Genomic DNA, 13902 nt, shown 5'->3' on the forward strand with positions numbered 1-13902 from the left:
TTCTGGTTTGGTTAAAGCATATTTTCCTGGGGTTGTTGCCACCCTTTTAGTATTTTACTTGCTCCTTCATATACTCTTATCTGGACAAAATGACAAGGCAGAAAAATTCACCACAAAAAAAAAAAAAACAAGAGGCAGTACCAAAGGCTAGGGACCTAATCAATACAATCATTGGTAATATGTCAGATCTAGAGTTCAGAATGACGATTCTCAAGGTTCTAGCCGGGCTCGAAAAAGGCATGGAAGATATTAGAGAAACCCTCTCGGGAGATATAAAAGCCCTTTCTGGAGAAATAAAAGAATTAAAATCTAACCAAGTTGAAATCAAAAAAGCTATTAATGAGGTGCAATTAAAAATGGAGGCTCTCACTGCTAGGATAAATGAGGCAAAAGAGAGAATTAGCAATATAGAACACCAAATGACAGAGAATAAAAAAGCTGAGCAAAAGAGAGACAAACAGCTACTGGACCACGAGGGAAGAATTCGAGAGATAAGTGACACCATAAGACAAAACAACATTAGAATAATTGGGATTCCAGAAGAAGAAGAAAGAGAGAGGGGAGCAGAAGGTATATTGGAGAGAAATATTGGAGAGATTTCCCCAATATGGCAAATGGAACAAGCATCAAATTCCAGGAGGTTCAGAGAACCCCCCTCAAAATCAATAAGAATAGGTCCACACCCCTTCACCTAATAGTAAAATTTACAAGTCTTAGTGACAAAGAGAAAATCCTGAAAGCAGCCCGGGAAAAGAAGTCTGTAACATAAAATGGTAAAAATATTAGATTGGCAGCAGACTTTTCCACAGAGACCTGGCAGACCAGAAAGAGCTGGCATGATATATTCAGAGTACTAAACGAGAAAAACATGCAGCCAAGAATACTATATCCAGCTAGGCTATCATTGAAAATAGAAGGAGAGATTAAAAGCTTCCAGGATAAACAAAAACTGAAAGAATTTGCAAACACCAAACCAGCTCTACAGGAAATATTGAAAGGGGTCCTCTAAGCAAAGAGAGACCCTAAAAGTAGTAGATCAGAAAGGAACAGAGACAATATACAATAACAGTCACCTTACAGGCAATACAATGGCACTAAATTCATATCTCTCAACATCCCTGAATGTTAATGGGCTAAATGCCCCAATCAAAAGACACAGGGTATCAGAATGGATAAAAAAACAAAACCCATCTATATGTTGCCTACAAGAAACTCATTTTAAACCTGAAGACACCTCCAGATTTAAAGTGAGGGGGTGGAAAAGAATTTACCATGCTAATGGACATCAGAAGAAAGGAGAAGTGGCAATCCTTATATCAGATCAATTAGATTTTAAGCCAAAGACTATAATAAGAGATGAGGAAGGACACTATATCATACTCAAAGGATCTGTCCTACAAGAAGATCTAACAATTTTAAATATCTATGCCCCTAACGTAGGAGCAGCCAACTATATAAACCAATTAATCACAAAATCAAAGAAACACATTGACAATAATACAATAATAGTAGGGGACTTTAACACTCCCCTCACTGAAATGGACAGATCATCCAAGCAAAAGATCAACAAGGAAATAAAGGCCTTAAATGACACACTGGACCAGATGGGCATCACAGATATATTCAGAACATTTCATCCCAAAGCAACAGAATACACATTCTTCTCTAGTGCACATGGAACATTCTCCAGAATAGATCACATTCTCGGTCCTAAACCAGGTCTCAACTGTTATCAAAATATTGGAATCATTCCCTGCATATTTTCAGACCACAATGCTCTGAAGCTAGAACTCAATCACAAGAGGAAATTTGTGAATTTCCCAAGAACCCAAATACATGGAGACTAAACAGCATCCTTCTAAAGAATGAATGGGTCAACCAGGAAATTAAAGAAGAATTGAAAAAATTCATGGAAACAAATGATAATGAAAACACAACGGTTCAGAATCTGTGGGACACAACAAAGGCAGTCCTGAGAGGAAAATATATAGCGGTACAAGCCTTCCTCAAGAAACAAGAAAGGTCTCAGGTATACAACCTAACCCTACACCTAAAGGAGCTGGAGAAAGAACAAGAAAGAAACCCTAAACCCAGCAGGAGAAGAGAAATCATAAAGATCAGAGCAGAAATCAATGAAATAGAAACCAAAAAAACAATAGAACAAATCAATGAAACTAGGAGCTGGTTCTTTGAAAGAATTAATAAGATTGATAAACCCCTGGCCAGACTTATCAAAAAGAAAAGAGAAAGGACCCAAATAAATAAAATCATGAATGAAAGAGGAGAGATCACAACTAACACCAAAGAAATACAGACAATTATAAGAACATACTATGAGAAACTCTACGCCAATAAATTTGACAATCTGGAAGAAAAGGATGCATTCTTAGAGACATATAAACTACCACATCTGAACCAGGAAGAAATAGAAAGCCTGAACAGACCCATAACCAGTAAGGAGATTGAAACAGTCATCAAAAATCTCCAAACAAACAAAAGCCCAGGGCCAGACAGCTTCCCAGGGGAATTCTACCAAACATTTAAAGAAGAACTAATTCCTATTCTCCTGAAACTGTTCTAAAAAATAGAAATGGAAGGAAAACTTCCAAACTCATTTTATGAGGCCAGCAACACCTTGATCCCAAAACCAGACAAGGATCCCATCAAAAAAGAGAACTACAGATCAATATCCTTGATGAACACAGATGCAAAAATTCTCACCAAAATACTAGCCAATAGGATTCAACAGTACATTAAAAGGATTATTCACCACGACCAAGTGGGATTTATTCCAGGGCTGCAAGGTTGGTTCAACATCCGCAAATCAATCAATGTGATACAGCACATTAACAAAAGAAAGAACAAGAACCATATGATACTCTCAATAGATGCTGAAAAAGCATTTGATAAAGTACAGCATCCCTTCCTGATCAAAACTCTTCAAAGTGTAGGGGTAGAGGGCACATACCTCAGTATTATCAAAGCCATCTATGAAAAACCCACAGCAAATATCATTCTCAATACAGAAAAACTGAAAGCTTTTCCGCTAAGGTCAGGAACACGGCAGGGATGTCCATTATCACCACTGCTATTCAACATAGTACTAGAACTCCTAGCCTCAGCAATCAGACAACAAAAGGAAATTAAAGGCATCCATATCAGCAAAGAAGAAGTCAAACTATCACTCTTCGCAGATGATATGATACTATATGTGGAAAACCCAAAAGACTCCACTCCAAAACTGCTAGAACTTGTACAGGAATTCAGTAAAGTGTCAGGATATAAAATCAATGCACAGAAATCAGTTGCATTTCTATACACCAACAACAAGACAGAAGAAAGAGAAATTAAGGAGTCAATCCCATTTACAATTGCACCCAAAACTATAAGATACCTAGGAATAAACCTAACCAAAGAGGCTAAGAATCTATATTCAGAAAACTATAAAGTACTCATGAAAGAAATGGAGGAAGACACAAAGAAATGGAAAAATATTCCATGCTCCTGGATTGGAAGAATAAATATTGTGAAAATGTCTATGCTACCTAAAGCAATCTACACATTTAATGCAATTCCTATCAAAGTACCATCCATTTTTTTCAAAGAAATGGAACAAATAATCCTAAAATTTATATGGAACCAGAAAAGACCTCAAATAGCCAAAGGAATATTGAAAAAGAAAGCCAAAGTTGGTGGCATCACAATCCCGGACTTCAAGCTCTATCACAAAGCTGTCATCATCAAGACAGCATGGTACTGGCACAAAAACAGACACATAGATCAATGGAACAGAATAGAGAGCTCAGAAATAGACCTCAACTCTATGGTCAACTAATCTTCGACAAAGCAGGAAAGAATGTCCAATGGAAAAAAGACAGCCTCTTCAATAAATGGTGTTGGGAAAATTGGACAGCCACATGCAGAAAAATGAAATTGGATCATTTCCTTACACCACACACGAAAATAGACTCAAAATGGATGAAGGACCTCAATGTGAGAAAGGAATCCATCAACATCCTTGAGGAGAACACAGGCAGCAACCTCTTTGACCTCAGCCACAGCAACATCTTCCTAGGAACATCGCCAAAGGCAAGGGAAGCAAGGGCAAAAATGAACTATTGGGATTTTATCAAGATCAAAAGCTTTTGCACAGCAAAGGAAACAGTTCACAAAACCAAAAGACAACTGACAGAATGGGAGAAGATATTTGCAAATGACATATCAGATAAAGGGCTAGTGTGCAAAATCTATAAAGAACTTAGCAAACTCAACAACCAAAGAACAAATAATCCAATCAAGAAATGGGCAGAGGACATGAACAGACATTTCTGCAAAGAAGACATCCAGATGGCCAACAGACACATGAAAAAGTGTTCTATATCACTCGGCATCAGGGAAATACAAATCAAAACCACAAAGAGATATCACCTCACACCAGTCAGAATGGCTAAAATTAACAAGTCAGGAAATGACAGATGCTGCCGAGGATGCGGAGAAAGGGGAACCCTCCTACACTGTTGGTGAGAATGCAAGTTGGTGCAACCACTCTGGAAAACAGCATGGAGGTTCCTCAAAATGTTGAAAATAGAACTACCCTATTACCCAGCAATTGCACTACTGGGTATTTATCCTAAAGATACAAACATAGTGATCCGAAGGGGCACGTGCACCCGAATGTTTATAGCAGCAATGTCCACAATAGCCAAACTATGGAAAGAACCTAGATGTCCATCAACAGATGAATGGATAAAGAAGATGTGGTATATATACACAATGGAATACTATGCAGCCATCAAAAGAAATGAAATCTTGCCATTTGTGACAACGTGGATAGAACTAGAGAGTATCATGCTTAGCGAAATAAGTCAATCGGAGAAAGACAACTATCATATGATCTCCCTGATATGAGGGAGAGGAGATGCAACATGGGGGTTAAGGGGGTAGGAGAAGAGTAAATGAAACAAGAGGGGATTGGGAGGGAGACAAACCATAAATGACTCTTCATCTCACAAAACAAACTGAGGGTTGATGGGGGTAGGGGGGTTGGGAGAGGCGGGGTGGGGTTATGGACATGGGGAGGGTATGTGCTATGGTGAGTGCTGTGAAATGTGTAAACCTGGTGATTCACAGACCTGTACCCCTGGGGATAAAAATATATTATATGTTTAAAAAAATAAAATTAATAAAATTAAATAAATAAATAAATAAATAAATAAAATCTTTAAAGAAAAAGAAGTAGTAGTCTCCCTCTTGATCTTCACAAGCATTGATACCACTATTTTATTATGATTCCCATTTTTCAGCTGAAAATTAATTTCAAGCTATTCAATTACTTTTTTAAGGGTACACATGTTATAATAGATAGAACTTATACACAATTATTTGGCTCAATAAGAATCAGAAATCCAGAATCTAAATTTTTGTTTTGCAGCTAACTAAATTTCCTAGACAAGAAAGATGAACTTCCTATATTTCTAACTCTTAACATTGAACAGAAACTTTCAAAATGATAATGGGGACTAATGTGGGTAAAGGCAGAGAACTTGAGAAAAGAAAGACTTTTAATTCACTGTAATGCCAAGTACAAAGAAATGAGAGTCCTTGTAAGTTTTTCCACGTACAGACACACACACACACACTGAGTCCACCAAGACTCTGGAAACAATTGGCAAAATCTAAAATTCAGGACAGGAGTCTTGGAGGAAACCACGTGCCAGGTCTAACTGGTCGAGATTATTAATGCCTTCTACTCTCACAGAATCTCCTTCACAAGTTCCTCAAAAATTACTGACCACAGAGGCAGGAACCTCCATTTATCTTCCACCCTGACTTCTACTGGGATGCAGCGGAAGCCCAGACCCACTTTGTCATATGAGATGAATGTCTGCATGGCTTTTACAACTTTTAACAAGAGACAGGTTGGAATCACTCTTAAAACTGTGGTGTTGTCACTGGACCCTCTCTGGGTCCTCCAGGTGTGACTGTGAGCAAATCACTCATAAATCGATCGTCCGTGCCCCATGGACAGAAATGGCCAGTCACCATCAAGTTGTAGGAAAATACACTTCCAACCACTTTGCTGACACGTTTCAGGCACCCACCCCGCATAATGATTTTATGAGACCTGGCACACAGTAAAGTTCATAATCTGAGCCTGCACAGGTAGCAGCATGCATGAGAAAACAGCTCTGGTCTTTGCTTTGTATCCCCTGAGGCGTGCTCTCATTGCACAACATCTTGTGCACAGAGAACACTATCCTACTTTCAAACTTCAAAAGGTTCATGTGTAAATATTTATCTCAATGAATGCTGTCCTTATTTGTTTCCACCTTTGATGATAGGCAATAACACACTGTTCAACCGTGACAATGGTGTTACATAGAGGATTCCATCTTTTTATTAGTGAGGTGGTACAATTCCTGTCCATAGTTGAATAAAGATTTTTAAAATTCTTCAAAGTGTCCATCTATTAAGCACTGCTTGCCTCATTAACTCACCTTTAAAATGATACTACTGTCAGTAAATTCCGTTCAGTCAACCTGCAAACTCCACAGTCTGCCATGAAAATAGGCCAATTGTATGCCAAAGAGACCAGTAGAAAGAAACTCTCATCCTTCTCATCTTATCCCTGATTTTTGTCCCTATTCATGACTCCTCCAACCCCAAAATTTTCCAACTGCTCACAGGAAAAGAAAAATTGAAAACAAACAAAACAGCATGGGGAGAAATGGGGGAAAAAAAAGAGGCAGTAAAGAATAAAGTGTCTTTTCATTATTTCAGAAGTTGGAAAAAAAAAAAAAACCTAGGAAGCTTCTAACTATGGCATGAAATGCCACCTCAATTCAACACTTCAGTCAAAACATTGTGGGCGGGAGGAAATTCCTAAGACATTTTTCCTGCCCCTCCCCTAGTAGTCTATGTCCTCTGATGGCTGGAGATACTTGGAAAGAGCTTTGGGGGAGCAGACGCGTCTGCAGGAGGCTTTCCAGGAGAGATGCTGCTCAAACTCCTTCCAAGAGAAGTAAGGAGAGAAGTCAGGGAGGTTGATTGAGCCAGAGAGAAGGGCTCAGGTGCAGAGAGTCACTGTCCTTGGGGCTCCAAGCCTCTCTCCGGATGGCCCTGATGACCAGCCTTATCCTTAACTTTGCTCCCCTGGGGAACATTCTAAGACTATAGGGCTTGTTCCTACAAAATGTCACTTGTGGAGCTCTTACCTCTTTGCTGGTGTTCCAGGCAGCATCACCCGTGGCAACACAACCCAGTTCAGATAGGAAAACATAACCAGATTAGTTCTCAAAGAATAAAGGAGGAAATCTGTGTTTGCTTTGGAGCAAACCCAGACCCTGTCTTCACTCATGAAACATGAATAAAACAGCATACTTCCCTAGTATGAAACTTTGGTTTCATTCAACCCCATGTAGAATGATCTCTAAGCACATTTTTCTCTAAGCACATTTCAGACAAATGAGAGACTTAATACCTCTTTTTTAAGAAAAACTTCCATAATAGTTTTACTTTATCCCTGTCGAGGAATTAATGCTATTTTATTTATCAATATAAATAGAAGCTTCTCTACTAATACTGTTAGCATTGAAAACCCTACCATAGACTTAGGATCAAAATCTTCCAGTTGCAACTGTGATTAAATGCAGGGTTTCCTGTTGTTACCATTTCTGTTCTCACCACAGATATTAGGGCCTCACAAATATAAATAGTCCTTTTCCTTCCTCTCCTCTGTGTCACACCTTCTAGGAGGCCCCCTGAGATGCCCACACTCTAGTCCGTCTTTATGAGCAAAAATACGAGCAGAGATGTCAGGCTATACATCACTGTAGAAGACAACATTTAAAGCACAGAGATATTCTAAAGCTCCCAGCTTTGGATTCTTTTTTTTTTTTTTTTTTTTTTGGAGAATTTTTGATTCTGAGTAAGTTCATCAAGTACTCAAAAATATTCCGAAAAACAACAACATCAAGCTCAAGCTTCTCCCCACTGTTGCTAAAGTTGCCAAGTATCATTGACATAATGAAAATATCACCAACAGGGAGTGTCTAACACCTAGCAGATTTTGGGAGGAATTTTTTGTCATCATATATTATTGTTTCCAGCTTTTGTTTGGGATCTGGGAGCGACATGCAACTTGATATCAGGGTTTTAGAACATTTGCTATTAAAAAAAAAGTAGACAAGACTATATTTGTAAATTTCCATTCATTCATTCTCACATTTATTACGTATTGTTGTTATGCCCAGGGGATAGGAAGCCCAGATGAAAGCATTCAGTATATTCGATGTATAAATTATCTCCTACAAGCTTAGATTTATTCAGTAGTCGGTAGGCATTTTTCACGTAAAGAACAATGCTGATTTTTTTATATCTACTAAATTGGCCAGTGTGATAGAGGCTGCCATCCACTGTCATTCTAATCTTAAAACCATTCTACAACCCTGCAGAGAATAGAGAGTGAAGAGGGGAGTCGATGATTCCTTCAGGGAAGCGCAGGAGACTATGGTTTTATCAAGCAAGGCACTTGCCTTGCTTCTGCCAGAAGCCCAGATGCTGGAGGCAAAGCTATTACTCTGAAAGCAGATGGGTGCTCACATGGACAGCCCTTGGGTTGTCAATCCTATTTAGAGTGTTGAGAATATTCTAGAATAACCCATCATGCATAAGAACACTACTTACTTCCTCCCACTGCAGTTCTGCCACCTGCACTGCTGGGCTCAGTTTCCTCCTGCCTCCTCCCTCCTGAGTCCTCACTCCTCCCTCATCTCTGCCAAGGTTCAGGGAAAGTTGCCCAGAATTCCCACTGGCTCAACCCTTGAGAGACAGCCTGGTGAAAATAGCAGCAGTGGTGAGAGCAATGCACAGAAGCCCTCCCCCGTCCCAGGCTGCTCTATGAAGACAATCATGGAAGGGACACTAACGAGGCACACCAAATAGGCTTCCCTGTCCTGCTCAGGAAGGCATCTGGCATCCCCTTGCTCAGCAGGAAGCCCAGAGCAGTGTCTTGGTGTCTGGTACTCATCCTGTCATTTAATCATGAGCAAGTAAACCAAACCAACCACAGAAAGAAAACATTCTAAAGACTTCCCTTTCGCATTCCCATCTCGACTATGTGAACTTGGATATAGAGCAGGTTATCAATTAAGAGCCAAGAATCAGAGCCAGCAGAATAGAACTCAGTGGGGGCAAAACAAGAGGTTAAGCCAGAGCCAAGAGGGGCCACATACAAGGTGCCCAGGACTGACCAAATGCCTGGGCTTCAGCTATTCCCACAATAGTCATCTAGAGTTCAAATGGTGTCTCTGAAAGATGCAGTAACTCAAGTCCCAGATCTCAGGATAAGCTTGTAACACATGAATGGCTTTTGCCAATAACAGATGGCAATGTGCAACTCTGGAGAAATGCTGACAATGCAATACACAGCAGAGACCATATATTTGGAACCAACATCAGGATACATCTTCTGGGAAGTGCGTATCTCACGGCAGAATAAAGAAGGGTGCGGTGGATTGGAAATTCCAGCTCCTCACCTTGTATCCACATGACTATGGCAAGCTTTATATGTCTTGCTTGCTTTGCTTGTTTGAAAAGTGGGGGGAATTTTAGGAAATTTATGGTGAGAGAATTATAAGTAACATATACAAAGTACTTAGTAGATAGTATGCATTTAAAAATGTAGTTATTATTGTAATAACTGACTGAGATAGCCCTGGAAAATCTAGGATGTATGAGAACTATACCTATAAGATTTTTCTATTTACATATTATTTATTACTCAAGGACCACCTCAAATCCCCCATATTCACCATCTTCCATATTATCTTGAGCCCATATTGATTTCTTTCTTTCTTGATATTACATTTTCATCATATATTTTACTGAATTTTTCCACTTTTTATATATAATTTTATATTGTCACTTCTAAGTCACACCTATAAAACCTTTTCTTGAGCACAGAAAGCAAGCCATGCTGCCTTAAAATCCCAAAGACTGAATACATTGTAAGAAATCTGGTAAGCACTTGAAAAATATGCACTTAATTAATTGTGGTCCAAGTAGTATTTTTGGTTGGCCATGACTATAAACACCCTTCTTACACACCTGGACATTTTCCAAATTATCTTTTGGAAAAAGACTTTTCATGTTTGCATTTCATGGAAAATGAAAATGAAAATCCTATGTCACAAAATTATTGTCACTCTGCCTTTGTTGTTAAATACAGCCATGGCCCCATGAGCACAGAGATGTAGTGTCTGTGTGCTGAAATAAGGAGACTTCCCTGTCAGGTTAAATAACAACAGCATCATTGATTTACAGAACCACTTCTATTCTCAATTTCCATTTATCTGGGTTGGGGATACTCAGCGTCCATCTTATTGGATGCCCTGGCCCATGGGTCAACTGCCAGGGTAGAAAGGGTAACAACAGTAGGCAGCATGGCATAATATAATAAATTATCTGAAGGTCACTAGTCCTTTATAGAAACAACATCCCATAATAATACATTATATGTTAATAAAAATACAAAATTTAAAAAAAAAAAGTAACAACATCCCATGAATTCCCCTCACCACACACACACCCCCCTATGGATCCAGGAAAATTCAGACACATTGCCAAGTCTAGACTTAGGGTACAAAGTATATCCCTTTTCTTCATCCCTTCCCATTCAAGTGCCCAAAGTCCTCCAAAACTCCCTTCTGTTTTGACCCCTTCACCACTAACAAAAGGTGTTCTTACCACAAAAGAAGTGATATTTGCCATTTCTTTTTAATCTGAATCAGTTTGTCAGCATCACTTTCCCAGAGAAACTTGTACTTGGACATCCCTCTAATTTTATAGAAAAGGGTTTGTCCCTTCTTAAGGGATTTCAACATCAGAAGTAGGCAGAAGAGATTTGAAGATATGGCTCACTATAGTCTAACGTATTGACTAGTAAACACTTTTAAAGCTGTGGGGAAAGATGAGATTTGAAAACATTTAATTCCTACCCCCTCATCCCATCCCCAATAAAATTTTAATGGAAATTATATTAAAAAATTTAATGAGAAATAGTACATCATTGATGATAGGGAAGAGAGTTCTTTAAGTTCCAGAAACATCAAGGAAAGATATACAAAGCTCACTTGTAAATCACCATCATGAGAAGCAATGACTCAAAGGGAGTCGGTGATGGGGAGTGCAGGGCCCCATCACTCCCTCCTGGATATGAAAATAGAAGAAAGAAATGAAGGAAGATAAGCAGGTGGCATGACCAACAGAGAATGGTTTCATGTGGGGTCCTCTCTTGTTGCTGCAGACTGGTGGAAGTGGAAAGCAGAGCACCAGTGGAACAAGGATACAAGGGCAAGAAGCCCCTAGAAGAGGTTTCTTGACATGAGAAGATACATATGCCTTAAAGTAGCCACATGACTAAACTGGTCTTAAAAACCAGGGGGTCCGGAAGTTATGCTAAGATACTATTGGTAAAATGTTTGAAGAGTGAATTCCCAGGGTGGCTTTGTTACAAATTGGTGAATAAAACAGGGTGCTTCTGCCCAAAAATGGATTGGATGTCTGTCCACAGAGGATCCTGCACCTACCTCAAGGCTTTGAAAAATAGCAGCCACCAAAAAAAAAAAAAAAAAAAAGCAAAACAAACAAATCAAAACAAAGACATGACAGCACAGAAATGGGTCCTCCCTAGAAGGCTTGTCAATGGTTCTGAATCTCATCTTCTGTCCTGACATTTGCATTGCTGAATTAGCAAATATAAATATTGGTGACATTTATAAAGGGATCCAAAATTAAAGAATGGACAAGATCTCCTCAAAGATCATAAAAGAATGTAATTGAGAGAAATGAAAGAAAACATAAATGGCAGAACAAATGCTATGGATTGGAAAACTAAATATTGGAAATATGTCAATTCCCCAAGATTTTGCCATAGGTTGTTTTTTGTTTTGTTTTGTTTTGCTATTCCAAACAAAATCCAGTGACTTCTTATGTGTATGTATTTATAAATTGATGGGCTAATTCTAAAATGTATATAAAAATAAAGAGGGCCAAGAAGACAACCTTGAAATATAAAAACAAAGTTGGAGCCTTACATTAGCAGATGTCACACTATAAAGCCAGGGAAATTAAGAGTGGTATTAGTGTAGGGATAGACTGATAGGCCAACAGGGCACAATGGAGAAGACAGAAACAGATTAACCAATTTGATGATCTTGATTTAAAACAAAAACACCACTAAGCGGAGGAAGAAGAGAGAGGGGGTATGGATATTCATACTTCTTTTAAACAAAGGAAATTTAACCTATATTTCATAGCATTCACAAAAATAGATTCTAGACAGATGGATTATAGTTCTTATAGAAAATGATTCAACAGAAACTTCTAGAAGATAACAATGGAGAATATTTTTGTTAACTTAGTTTAGACAAAAATTTCTTGAACAGATAAGCATTAGCTATAAAGAAGAAGATTGATAAACCAGTTTCATCAAAATTAAGAACTTTCTGGTCATCAAAGAGACACCTTCAAGAGCGTGAAAAGATAGGCCAGAAGCTGGTAGAAGATATCTGCAATAAATATTTATGACAAAGATCTGTAATGCAAATACATAAAGTAGTTCTACAAATCCATAATAAAAGGAAGGATAATCCAATAGACAAATGTGCAAAAGACTTGAACAGGAACTTCTCAGACACTGCTGGTGGTAATATAAAGTGGAAAAACTACTAAAACTGATTACAAGTCTGTGCATAAGCTGTTTCAGCCCTATATATGTACTCAACAGAAATGTGTACACACATGTGTCAAATTAACCACATATTCTGCTTCTCTCATAGTTTGCCCCTTGCATTTTTAGAGTCAAATCTTGGAAATTTAAAGAGCCTAGTCTCCCAAATTCGGGTATATGCAAGCAAAACTTGACTTTCAGGGCTATGTTCTAGAAAATCCATTGAGGAACCTCAGCACTGTCCAATAGCATACTCTTTCCTAAAGAAGGCAGTGTACACAGAAAGACTAGAAGGTGGATATAAGGGAACAAGTAATCCTCAAATATTATCTCCAATTATCATCTGATACATTTAAAATTTTAAAAGTAAGCCAACTGAAAATAAACAATAATAAGGGATTATTTATATAAATCCTGCTATATCCTGTAAATGAATACTGTACTGCTCTTAAGAGTTATTTAACATAGTAAGTACATAAATCAAGTTTAGCATGACATATGCAATATAATCCTATTTAAAATAGAAATTTAAATATTTGTGTATACATACAGAAAAATTCGGAAGAATATCGGCACAATCTTAACAAAGTTTAGATTTAAGGGAAGAATTAATGAGGGTTTTTTTCCTTTATAATCACCTACAATTTCTAATGTTCAACCCCTGGGTAAATTTTTATAAATACAATGTCTCTTTACATTTTCGATGGATTTAAGAGGGTAGATCCTATTCCACTATTTACTGTTTGAAATTTGCATCCAATATTTTTTTCAGAGCATAGTTTCTCACTTAAAAAATATCCAAAGTGGGGTCTATAGAGGTCCAGTTGGGGAATTTAATTATACATCAGTAAAAAAATTCTTCATCTGAACCAATCTATAAGTAATAGATGCACATTATATGTACATTCCACTGTCTCTTATCCATACTCCATGTAGGTACTATGGAGTCATATAAGAAGGAAAATAAAGCCAAGAGTATGGCAATTTGGCCAAATGGATAACAGAGTAATATAGAGCATTACTAAAAGACACTAAAGTTTGTGGGCAAAGTTTGAGGAGATACAAGATTTGCATTATGTCCAAAAACTCCCCTCAAAGGCATTTATTAACTACAAAAGTATAAGAAAGTAAGTTCACAATGGAGAAACCTAGTAATCATCACATTATTCAAG

This window comes from Lontra canadensis, unplaced genomic scaffold (genome assembly GCF_010015895.1).
Source record: "Lontra canadensis isolate GAN:19392208 unplaced genomic scaffold, GSC_riverotter_1.0 scaffold44, whole genome shotgun sequence".
NCBI lineage: Eukaryota > Metazoa > Chordata > Mammalia > Carnivora > Mustelidae > Lontra > Lontra canadensis.